This window comes from Caretta caretta, chromosome 8, assembly GCF_965140235.1.
Source record: "Caretta caretta isolate rCarCar2 chromosome 8, rCarCar1.hap1, whole genome shotgun sequence".
NCBI lineage: Eukaryota > Metazoa > Chordata > Testudines > Cheloniidae > Caretta > Caretta caretta.
In genome coordinates this window covers 31,953,206-31,966,532 of record NC_134213.1, presented here as the reverse complement: position 1 = coordinate 31,966,532, position 13,327 = coordinate 31,953,206, and the positions used below count along the sequence as shown (strand labels likewise).

The window sequence follows — 13,327 nt, the reverse complement described above, 5'->3', positions numbered from 1 at the left end:
CAAACAAAAGTTCACATGCATGATGCTTGGTATCAAGTAGGACCTGGAGGCCCCAGTTAATATCAGAGACACTTTGTGCTGGGTGCTGTACAAACCAATAGCAAGACTACTTTGCCCTGAAAAGCTTACAATCTGAATGGAAAAAAAAAAAAAAAGGCTGGAAGAAAGGAAATATTTTTCAAGTGGGAACTAAGGCAAAGAAAGATTTAGTGTCTTGCCCAAGTTTTCACGGGAAGTCTTTGGCAGAGCCACAAAATGAATCCAGTTCTCTTCAGTCCCATTCGGGGCCTTAATGGTAAACCCATCCTTCTTCTCTTGTTTGATTCAGAGGAAAATTGAGGACTTCAAAACAGATTGCTTTGCATTCATACATCATACTGTAGAAGTGCAGCCATTAAATAAATGAGCTCAATTTTTTGCATTTTTGCACAGATGAACTTAAATATAGGAACATGATCAAAGGTCTGCTCTTGGTTTATTTTGTTCTTTCCTATAGGAATTAAATAGGATTTGAAATGTACAGTTCTCCTGTAGGAAATATTACCAGATATGCAAAGGCACCTGCACTCCAATTTGCATGCATGCTTGGCTATTTTTACATATAACTCAGGCTTATAAACTGAACACAGGGGGGCTGATCATATGCTCTGGTGAGCATTTCAAGGGATCAGGGCCACTAGATACAAGCATCGGGTTTGGTGTTCACAGCCGTGTTAAATTTGGCAGTTTTAAATCACAGTGGCTTTGGGAACCTTTTCTTCAGTTTTGATCAACATGTGGTTATTTGAGAGACCTTGATTTACATTAAAATCCTCACCACCACTAGTTTGCAAGCATAATTCTAAATGAAGCCAGTCATGGATCACGTCAGATATTCAAGTGCTTCCCCATAGTTCTGAAGAGCCAAAGGCATCATGTCTGTCTGGCACCTTCTTTGTTCCAAATGTACTAAACTGAGATGAACTTTGAAGTGGAGGTGGAGTTTCAAGTTTGCAGTAAACTTAAAACAGGCAAATTGTGGGTGGGTTTTAGGTTTAGTGACCACATTTTTACAAAAGTCTAGTACATTAGCAGTAGAACTCAGGCAGTCCAAGAGATACTACAGCAGTGCTGACTTAAAGTCTAGATGTGAACTAAATCATGCATGACATTTAAAACCATTGTAGGGTTTTTCCTTTGCCCATCTCCGAATAAAATAAAATAAATAAATTAATAATTTAAAAAAAAAAAAAAACAGCCTGGGAAGGAAAGCGACTCTATGCCTACAGTATTTCCTACAGGGTAAGAACTTTTGAACTTCGGATATATTAAATATATCTATAGTCAGGAGAGAGAGAGTGGAGAGACAGCCTCAGTTAAAAAAAGATGTAAATGAAGTAGTGTTAAGTGGTATAGCTGAAGGCATCTCCCAGATGCGATCTCCTGACCAGAAAAAATTCTGTTTCTTTGCCAATTTCCTTTCTTGGAGGGCTGTGGTGAGCCATGTGCAGTGCAGTGATCCGTGGTGGAAATTATTAGAAATGATAGTACAGCAGTTCAGCTATAATTTCTTCAGTCATTCCAAATACAGGGCTCCAAATTGGTTAACCCCTTACTGAAAATAGCCCCTTTAATGCCCCAAAGCTGTGGAAATGAAAAGCACAGCCCTCTAAGGTTCGTTTCTGCTTGGCTTCTCATCCAGGCAATGGAATTGCTGTGAGTACAGGTTAGATTGCTTGCAGTGCAAACAGTAATTGAACATTTGATGGTTGATTTTCTTTTACAAAAATGCATGTGTACAATTTTGTGCAATCGTGTATGCAAACTGGGTAGTCCCACTCACAAATAGCCAGTTCACCATCAAGCAGTCACGGTTATTCCACATGCACAACACTGGAAATAAAGTCAATAAACTAGTGGAAATACTACATAGAGAAGGACCCAGTGCTAAAAAAGTTAAGCTCAAAATATACAGCCCTAAATCCTAGGGGCTCTGGTACCCACAGGTTTGTCAGAGCTAATGGTGAAGTATGTAAATTAGGTGTAGATTCAGTTCCAGCCATTCTTTAGGATTAGCAGACACCAACTGTTTTCTGTCTTAATACTGAAGGTTCTTGCTTAATTTTTCTGTTTCATGTGCTGCTTCTTGGTCCCATGATAATGTATGAGTCCTTTTAACTGAACAGGTGAAGAATGCATACAAAGGCCAGTGCTCTCTACTGGGCTAAGACCCTCACCTGCGCAGCAAGAAAGAGGCTGTCAGATTCCCATGGGAAAATTGCCATCCTCTTCCATTCCCACTTTGGTTCACTACATTTTTCAGTCAGTTAACAGCTGTCGTCCCTAGGAGCACTTTGTGCAGATCATAAAGAGAACTAACTACAGCATATCAGGCTGAATAATGTAAGTCAGGAGTTTTGTCTAGAGTTCTGGGTGATAATCAAAATCTCAGGGCACTGAAGGGCTTAGTGATATACACTGTACATTGGAATGAGAGAAAAAATGCTTTTGAACATATAGGTCCAAATGTGGCCGTGTTGTAGGTAATGTGCTATTCCAACCGATACAAATAGATGCTGCAGGTGCACAGGATTGAAGGCAAAATGTGACCCCCAGTGTGTAGGACTTCTCAAACTGTAGATGCAAACCCTAAATGCCCAAATTTTGTGCATGCTGTTTATCACATCCATATTTTTGTGCACGTAAAATTGATAGGCTGGAAAATGTATTCTATCAGAGCACTAAAAGCAACTAACTGTCACTACCAATCTTTTTTTTTTCCCCCTGTTTTTTTCTACTCTTATGAAAGGTGACCTTATCTTTATTTCCACTAAGTACCTTCCAGTAGTGTTACGCAGACATCTTTCAGGTTTCCTGGAAACCTATCTTTAATAGTACAAAATGTATCATTATAATCATCTCCTACATTAGCTGGTTTCAACCATAAAATAAAATGTCCTGTGGCTATATTTTGACCTTTATGGAGCACAGTCTGTTCATGTGTCCATCTATAGAAACTCAGTGCAATTTCAAATTAGTTACTGGGATATGAAGCTTTAGCAAGTCATATCTGAAAACGACAAAAATTAACAAAAACAAGTACTGATGAAAGTGAGTGTATGAAAACTAGCAGAATTACAACTGTTACATATAGCCCTAAAGAGCTAAACTCAATAGATATCTACTCCTGGTAGATAAAATAGCGGTCGGTTACAACTCCACTACCTGGGGTTTGGCCTCATTATCTTGTTAATGTCTTTGTTAACAAAGTTTAGTTCAAACCTACTACCTCGGCTTGACTGCTCCTAGGGGTCTTCCCTTAGGACTGCTCAGCCCACACCCTAGATCTACTCATTGTTTAGAGTCACTCCCACCTCACTTACATCTGTAATGAGCTACCTGTCTCTGAGGCAGCAGAAGACAGTTAAGGTTTTCCAGCAGACTCAACAACTCCTTACACAGGTTGGTTCACTGAAGAACACTGCCAGCTTGTAATACTAACACAATAGTACACTTACCCACTCTCGCATAAGCTTTCTTCACTCATTGCCAACCCAGCAAACTGAAGCTCTCAATTTAATCGGCACAAAAAAACCTCATTCCTCCCTCAGATCCTTGCACCAACCTTCATGCCTTCATTCTCCTGTCCCCATTCACTGCCCCTTTTTTATCTGCCCCAAGTTGCTCAGAAAATTGCAGGAAGGAAAGCAACATTTTTTGAAATTTTTCACTTTTGTCAATTTTGTTTTCATTTAAATTTTCACAGCAGCTCTGATAGCCACTCATAATCTGATCATTTATATTATGAATGATCATACCACCACGTCTTGTGTAACAGTTTAATTATTGTATTATTAATTATTTATTTTATATAAATATATGGTGACCTTTTCAATACACCTGTTAGCACAACCCCAAATACACAACTTCTGATAAGTGCCAACAGAACACCACAAATTTGGAATTCCTGGATCAACCTCTCTAGATTTTTTGGCTCATCTCTCTACTCTGAAAAAGTGGCGTAGTTTAGGTTTTGGAGCAGTTGGGCAGTTATTTTAAAATCAGGCTTATAATTAGAGTTGGTTGGAAAATGTTCCACCCACCCCACCTCCAGGAAAATGTTTGACTCCTCAGCCCAAAAACTCAAGTATTGAAATAATTTGGTAAAACACCCACAAGATTTCAGTTCAGAAATGTCACTGAAGTGCCTTATGAGAACTGTAGTTCAACAGCCTCATGTTTCATTCTCTTCTATACGTTGGCCTCTCTGGTTGGATTGCCTCTCCTACAATGACCCTGGACTTGTCTCTTAGGGTAGGGAGGGAGCACATCACAGGGATCCCATGGCCTCAGTGCACATGGGGACCTGTAGTCTGGTTGAGAAGCCCTGCTCATAGAGGAAAATGGGTTCATAAGGCACTTGAATTACAGCTCCCATGTAGCACCATGGTGACATATCTAAATCCATTTTTTTTTGGGGGGGGGGGCAATATTTCTACCAGCCCTACTTATAGTGGGGAAAAAACTTGACTGATTGTTTAGCTCATAATCTGTTGTTTGATGGCAATGTAGACATACCCAGAAATACAAGCATCCCAAATAATGCCAATAAAACCTTTGTGTTGGAGAAAAATACATGACTTTGGTACAAAGTCTGGGTTACTCCCATTCACTGGTTTCAGATTCTCAACTCCTGGTGACTTTACATAGTCTAACATTAAGTGATATTAGAACCAGGGCTTATAATTCCAGATAAAGCCAATGAGAAGATTCAAGGACTGAGAAAAAGAAAGCTGCAGAGAATATTTGAATTTGCATTTCACGTGTGTTGGTATGAAAACCCCAGGGGGAGAAATTTAGTGGATTGTTAGGCTGAGAGCGTTCCACCCATCTTTCTGTTATAATGTAACTGACTTCACCCACAGATGGGAATGTCAACACTTCTGTTGCACATTACACAATGACTGATTGTGAAACTTGGATGAACTTTTCATTTTACTACCTTCCCACCCAATGCTAGATGAAATTTTAGCAATCTGTTAGGTTGACTAGCACCATGTCAAGAATGAAAGGGTTGATTCCCTCGTTACCAGATGTGGCAAAAGCGTGAAAAGTCTTAGCATGTGTGTGTGCTGTGTGCGCGCTGATTGTTCAAAACACATGAAGACAGAGGTGGTTGAAAAATTTTTGACAAAACTTTTTTGTCAAAATGTTGATTTGTGAAAACCAAAACTTTTTGCAGGCAAAGGTCAATTTTAGACTTGAAAATGGTTTCAAACAATTGTCAAAACATCCTGGGCTGATATTTTTGAATTGAAAAATCAATCTGTTTTTTTCTGATTTGAAATAACTTACTTTAGAAATGTGAAACTAATTAGAATAAAAATGGTCAAAATCAAAATGAAACGCTTCAAAAATATCTAAATAAAATGTTTCAATTGACTTGAGCTTATTCTTTGTTAATTTTCCACTTGCAAAAGTTTGAGATTTTGACTTTGTGTCTCAATTTGGGACAGGAAAAATTCTGAAATCTCAAATTTTTGTGGGATGAAAAAAACTATTCCCTCCCTATCTCTACATGGAATACATTCATGTTGGGTATTATGTACTTTAACTTATTTTTTTTTTAAACTGGCTTATCAATTTTTTTTATATTTGCTTAGGGATTGATATAAAGGCACACCATCAATTTGACAGTCACATGTACATCTCATAATGTAGATACTATTGTTTCAAGTAACACGTCAGGTAATTAACTGGAAGATTACACATATTTCTCTCTTCTTTTAGATTCTTTACTCTTGGCATTCTAGTGTCAGAAGGGTTCAGAATTCCCATGCTAGCTCCCACTGTGTCACTTGAAGCAAGAATTTCAAAAGAGCACAGCATGCAACGTGCCTAGCTCTCAGCAAACTCAACCCCTTTGTGTATAATGACAGGTTTCAGAGTAGCAGCCCTGTAAGTCTGTATTTGCAAAGAGAAAAGGAGGACTTGTGGCACCTTAGAGACTAACACATTTATTTGAGCATAAGCTTTCGTGAGCTACAGCTACAGCTCACTTCACTGAATGCCTCCGATGAAGTGAGCTGTAGCTCACAAAAGCTTACGCTCAAATAAATTTGTTAGTCTCTAAGGTGCCACAAGTCCTCCTTTTCTTTTTGTGTATAATGAGTTGCTCAACAGCTGCACTTTCTGTCTCATTCACTAGCATACTACCAAATCCTCTCGCTAATTTGGGGGCAGCTCCCCTGTACACTTCCTCGGGCTTTGCAGGAGATTTTGCCAGTAATGGCAGCAGCATCTCAGCTGACACCAAAGAGGCAGCAGGCAGATGCACAGAAGTGAGGAATGAGGGAGGAAGAAGCGTAATACAGCTCGCAGACCCCCAAAAGATCATAAGTATCACACAGCAGAAAAACCCTTTCATCTTTAGGGTGTTTAATTTTTTTTTACTATGTTGTCATCTGCTCAATTTTTTAAATCAGTGAATTATTTAAAAAAAAAATCACATAACCAAAAATCAATCTGAAACTGTCCCTCTAATATTTTCTGCTTGCTTCTATGCAACAGAACCTGTGCAATGTGATGGGAAGGCCCATAAAAATCACTTCAGTTTCCAAAGCTTCATGCATACATTCATGACGCAGAATCCTGAAAGGCCAATACATTAAAAGGCAGCAAATTGAGGAGATCCAAGAAAACAATTTCTAATGAAATGTACAAACACAGTACCACACGATGTTATTGAGGCAATAGCCATAAGTTTCACTGCTTATGTGAACAGAAAAAACTTCCGCCGCTATACTAATATGGACAGAAATCTAAGGGTATGATCCATGGAGTCTCTACTAGCACAGCTCTCTCTCTCTCTCTGTAGCATAAGCAGATAGCATAAACACAACTTACACTGATAGAAGTGTTTTCTGTTGGAACACCACCTCCCCAAGCAGCAGTATCTACGCTGACCAAAGCATTCTTCCATTGACATAGCTGAGTGTACACTGGGCATTAGGTCAACCCCGTTAGGTGCTCAGGGGTGTGGTTTTCTCTCTCTCTCTCTCACTCACACACTCACACACACACACACCGTAGCTATGTTGATTTAACTTTTAAGTGTAGACCATGCCTAAGAATGATCAATCCTTATGCTTCAGGGCAATGGTCAATCACCTGCTGGGGTCAGGAAGAAACATCTGAGGATGGTGCATTAAGGGCATGTGTGTTTGAGATAAAGGAACGAAAGTAACAAGAATTATGCCTTCCTCTTAGCCCTGGTCTACACTATGGGTTTAGGTCAAATTTAGCAGTGTTAGATCGATTTGACCACACAACGAAGCCATTTTTGTCGACTTAATGGGCTCTTAAAATCAATTTCTGTACTCCTCCACAACGAGGGGATTAGCACTGAAAGCGATATTGCCGGGATCGAATTTGGGTTAGTGTGGACGTAATTTGACGGTATTGGCCTCCAGGAGCAATCCCACAGTGCTCCATTGTGACTGCTCTGGACAGCACTCTCAGCTCGGATGCACTGGCCAGGTAGACAGGAAAAGCCCTGCAAACTTTTGAATTTCATTTCCTATTTGGCCACCGTGGTGTGACCATGCAGAGCTCATCAGCAGAGATGACCATGGAGTCCCCCGCCCAAAAAAAAATTGCAAAAGAGCTCCAGCATGGACCGAACGGGAGGTACTGGATCTGATCACTGTATGGGGAGACAAATCCGCGCTATCAGAACTCCGTTCCAAAGGACGAAATGCCAAAATATTTGAAAAAAAAATCTCCAAGGGCATGAAGGACAGGGGCTATCACAGGGACCCGCAGTGAAACTTAAGGAGCTCAGGCAAGCCTACCAAAAAATCCAAGAGGCAAACGCTCGCTCGGGGTCAGAGCCCCAGACATGCCGCTTCTATGATGAGCTGCATGCTCTATGCAATGAGCTGCATGTAGGGGGTGCCACTACAACTACCCCACACCTGTACGTGGACTCCTGCAAGGGAGTCTCACACAATACGGATGAGGAAGATGAGGAGGAGGGGGAGGTTGAAGATAACACCAGGCAAGCGGAGAAACCATTCTCCCTGACAGCCAGGAACTGTTTATCACCCTGGAGCCAATACCCTCCCAACCCAGGCTCCCGGACCTTGAAGGCGGAGAAGACCTCTGGTGGGTGTACCTTTGTAAATATTATACATGGTTTAAAAGCAAGCATGTTTAATGATTCATTTGCCCTGGCATTCGCTGCCAGTACAGCTACTGGAAAAGTCTGTTAACGTGTCTGGGGATGGGGCAGAAATCCTCCAGGGACATCTCAGTGAAGCTGTCCTGGAGGTATTCCCAAAGCCTTTGCAAAAGGTTTCTGGATAGGGCAGCCTTATTGCGTCCTCCATGGTAGGACACTTTACCATGGCAGGCAAGTAGCACGTAGTCTGGAATCATTGCATAAGAAAACATGGCAGTGTGTGGTCCCGGTGTTTGCTGGCATTTAAGCAACATCCATTCTTTATCTCTCTGTGTTATCCTCAGGAGAGTGATATCATTCATGGTCACCTGGATGAAATAGGGGAATTTTATTAAGGGGACATCAGAGGCGGCCATTCCTGCTGGGCTGTTTGCCTGTGGCTGAAAAGAAATCATCCCCACTGTTAGCCACGCAGTGAGGGGAGGGGTGAAGCGATCATCCCAGAGAATTGGGTGTGTTTGGGGGGGTTAAGTTGGGTTTGTGCTGCACATTAACCCAAAAACATCAGCCCCTCCTTTTAAATGGCCAATGTGTCTTTTTCAATTTTAATCCCTTTTTTTCCTCCCACAGCTGCAAATGTTTCAACGCTGCATCTAGCATCTCCATCCCAGAGGCTAGCATAGATAAGAAGGCAAAAAAAAACTGCACTCGCGATGAAATGTTCTCTGAGCTCATGCAGTCCACCCAAACTGAAAGAGCCCAGCAGAATGCCTGGAGGCAGACAATGGCAGAGTCCAGGAAAGCACAAAATGAACGCGAGGACATGAGGGACGCGCAAGAGGATAGATGGCTGGAGCAACAGGAGAGGTGGCAGCAGCGTGATGAAAGGAGGCAGGATGCAATGCTGAGGCTACTGAAGGATCAAACTGATATGCTCCGGCATATGGTTGAGGTGCAGGAAAGGCACAGACCGCCACTGCAGCCTCCATGTAACCAACCACCCTCGTCCCTAAGTTGCATAGCCTCCTCACCCAGATGCCCAAGAACGCGGTGGGGGTGGGTGCTGCGGGCACCCAACCGCTCCACCCCAGAGGACTGCCCAAGCAACAGAAGGCAGGCATTCAATAAGTTTTGAAGTGCAGTGTGGCCTTGTCTTTCCCTCCTCCCCTACCCCACCTGGTGCTTCACTCCTCCCCCCACCCCTTCCGGACTACCTAGGCAGTTATCCCCCTATTTGTGTGATGAATTAATAAAGAATGCATGATTTTGAAACAACAATGACTTTATTGCCTCTGCAAGTAGTGATCAAAGGGGGGAGGGGAGGGCGGTTAGCTTACAGGGAAGTAGAGTGAACCAAGGAGGCGAGTTTTCATCAAGGAGAAAAACAGAACTGTCACACAGTAGCCTGGTCAGCCATGAAACTGGTTTTCAAAGCTTCTCTGATGTGCAGCGCGCCCTCCTGTGCTCTTCTAACCACCCTGGTGTCTGGCTGCATGTAATCAGCGGCCCGGCAATTTGCCTCAACTTCCCACCCCGCCATAAACGTCTCCCCCTTACTCTCACAGATATCGTTGAGCACACAGCAAGCAGTAATAACAATGGGAATATTGGTTTCGCTGAGTCAGTAAACTGCGCCAGCGCGCTTTTAAACGTCCAAATGCACATTCTACCACCGTTCTGCACTTGCTCAGCCTATAGTTGAACTGCTCCTTACTACTGTCCAGGCTGCCTGTGTATGGCTTCATGAGCCATGGCATTAAGGGGTAGGCTGGGTCCCCAAGGATAACTATAGGCATTTAACATCCCCAACGGTTATTTTCTGGTCTGGAAAGTAAGTTCCTTGCTGCAGCTGTTCATACAGACTAGAGTTCCTGAAGATGCAAGCGTCATGTACCTTTCCTGGCCATCCCATGTTGATGTTGGTGAAACGTCCCTTGTGATCCACCAATGCTTGCAGCACCACTGAAAAGTACCCCTTGCGGTTTATGTACTGGCTGCCTTGGTAATCTGGTCCCAAGATATGGATCTGCATTCCGTCTATGGCCCCACCACAGTTAGGGAATCCCATTGCAGCAAAGCCATCCACTATGACCTGTACATTTCCCAGAGTTACTACCCTTGATAGCAGCAGCTCAGTGATTGCGTTGGCTACTTGGATCACAGCAGATCCCACAGTAGATTTGCCCATTCCAAATTGATTCCCGACGGACTGGTAGCTGTCTGGCGTTGCAAGCTTCCAGAGGGCTAATGCCACTCACTTGTGAACTGTGAGGGATGCTCTCATCTTGGTATTCTTGTGCTTCAGGGCAGGGGAAAGCAAGTCAAAGTTCCATGAAAGTGCCCTTATGCATGCAAAAGTTTTGCAGCCACTGGGAATCATCCTAGACCTGCAACACTATGCCTTCCCATCAGTCTGTGCTTGTTTCCCAGGCCCAGAATCAGTGTTCCACGGCATGAACCTGCCCCATTGCCACCAGGATGGCCAAATTGCCAGGGCCCGTACTTTGAGAGAAGTCTGTGCCCATGTCCTCATCACTCTCATCACCGTGCTGCCATCGCCTCCTTGCCTGCTTTTGCAGGTTCTGGTTCTGCATATACTGCTTGATAATGCGTGAGGTGTTTACAATACTCATAACTGCAGTCATGATCTTAGCTGGCTCCATGCTTGTCATGGTATGGCATCTGCAGGAGAGCAGAGTTCCAGGGGAAGCTGTGGTTGGATGACCAATTTTGCTGCCAGGACACAACAGTTAGCGTACTGCACACTTGCTGTGGTATGGCAAGACAAGAGCAGCTGAGCAGAGTTGCAGCGGAAGCAGCCCTGTGAGTCCACCAGCGGAAGCGGTGGATGACAACGATGGTTTGCAGACCTACTGCACCATCTGCTGAAAGCAGTATGGCGCCCGCACAGAAAAAAAGACATGAAACTATTGTCTGCCATTGCTTCCACAGAGGGAGAGGGGGACTGATGACATGTACCCCAAACCACCCGTGACAATGTTTTTGCCCCATCAGGCATTGGGAGCTCAGCCTAGAATTCCAATGGGCGGCAGAGACTGCGGGAACTGTGGGATAGCTACCCACAGTGCAACACTCCGAAAATCAAAGCTAGCCTCGGTACTAGGCTCCGACACACTCCGACAACTTAATGCGCTTAGTGGGGACAGCCTACAGCACCATCTAGCACAGATGTGGGAATTACAAACATCGCACTGTCCATTCTACTTGTCCCTAATATAGTCCTCAATGAGCTGGGGGATCCTGCAGCTGCCAGTTTGGCAGGACTGTCTGAACTGGCTCTGTCCATCAGGTTATTATAATCAGCTGCAATTAGCAGTCCCACAGGCTGCATTGTTCTCTACCTGCAGCTGAGTGGTACCCAGAAACTTAAAGGTGTGAAATTCTATGCTGGCTTTGAAAATAGTCAAGAAAATTAAAAGGAATTACTTCTGACCCGCTCTTTACAACTGGGTGCCACGCTTACTAGTGAAAGCAAGAGGAGAACACATTGGCACCAAATCAGAAATGGCTCTACGAAAGCAGTTTTTGGTACATATCGCTAAAGGATCACTTCCAGCAGATATCAGTAAGACTGAGTTCCACTGTAAATGTTATTGTATGTGACCAGATGCTGGATTTTTACTGATGATGAATTCAAACAACAAGCAATTTCTAGCCACCCACTAGAGAAAAGCCAACCACAAGCTGTCATAAGGAACATATAGATTCAGCAACAAATTACCTATATTTAGATACAAATTCCTTCCCTGGCGACTGCACCTTGATGTGGCAGGAAGTCTTTTGTGTCCTAGTGACCAGAGAGCTATGCAAGCAGGAGTTTTAACTCCTGGTAGGGCTACCCAAGCTGGACAGGTCAAAAGGCATGGACCCAATGAAAAGCAGCCCACTGGTTGGGGGTTGAGCTATACACCAAGCACCTTTCCTTGGGATAAATTTAAGTTATAGAAACACAACAAGGTAACCATTCTGGCAAACAGCCTGAAACACAGCGGTGGCGGAGCCTTGTTTGTGCCCTAAGTGATATCTTACACTGCACGGAAGATTCAGATTCAGACGCAAATAGGTGCAGCTGGAAAATGGCTAAGAAGGCCATGTTGTCATAGAAGTTGGTATACTCAACACAGCACGTTCGGTACATCTGTATCTTGCTGTGCCTAAACACATATTGACTCCAGAGGTTTAGATGTGTGACTCAACATCTAGATGCTATACAATTATGGCCTCATTATCAATAGCAAAGACAAAGGAGATGCAATCCATCCACAGGCGCTTAGTAAAAGTGATGATTGACTCTGTCTAGTCAATAGCGCCAAAGTCCATTTGGCTGTCTTGTACAAGAAACGGTTCTACAATTTTACATTTGTTTGCAAACTTAAAATGATCACCTCCCACTCCAATCCACTCCCAAACCCTCTGCACCCTACCTCTCCTCACCCCCATATCCCTTTACAGTGATAGCTTGATAAAACCCATTTGATTTGTTCTAAGTATTTTTTTAGTTTGCCTCATGATCAAAGCTAGGAAATTGTATGTCAACTTCCACTCCAAGCATACATCAGGGCTGAGCTACAAATCCAGTGGAAGTTCAGATTTACCCTAGAAATGCTGATGGACTATTAATTGCAGTGCTTCAGCTCTGAACTATATTCCAATAGCAAAAAGACTCCCTAAAGTTTGAGGCTTTTTACAATACACATTGTATATTTTTCAGTCCCGCCCCCTTCTGTGCTTTCAACTTTTTGTTTAGCAGAACCCTGGAATTTTTTAAATAACTCCATGAAAGGAATGGAGCACAGACTGAGCAAATAAGAACCCTCTCAACATTACTGAGTTCCTGAAAAAACAGCATTTTAGATTCTGGACATGTGGATTTAAGGATTAAAAATCCCTGGATTGCTGCTTGCTTTCTTCTCTGCTCTGAGCCTCTTCTCCTTCCCCTTCTTGTGAAGAAATCCTCTATCTTTTCCCTCCAGATAATTAACATAAAACATGCTGTGGCAATGTTTCATAGTCGGATTATTAAAAATACAACAGTCCCTCTGATGGTAACTTTTTTTTGAAAGTACAAGGCAGCTGGAAGAATTTGCCATATGTATATATTTGATTCCCTGCCTAGTAGATTTACAAAGCATGGAATTGGGGAGT

The 13,327-nt window shown here is 43.0% G+C and overlaps 2 protein-coding genes across 6 annotated transcripts in view; one reads left to right on the top strand and one right to left on the bottom strand.

Annotated features, from left to right (window-relative positions):
• The window catches only part of KCNIP1 (potassium voltage-gated channel interacting protein 1), an 803,899-nt gene that overhangs the window by 523,465 nt on the left and 267,107 nt on the right, over positions 1 to 13,327 (bottom strand). The gene's annotated exons all lie outside the window — the stretch shown is intronic.
• The window catches only part of LOC142068388 (uncharacterized), a 798,233-nt gene that overhangs the window by 554,135 nt on the left and 230,771 nt on the right, over positions 1 to 13,327 (top strand). The gene's annotated exons all lie outside the window — the stretch shown is intronic.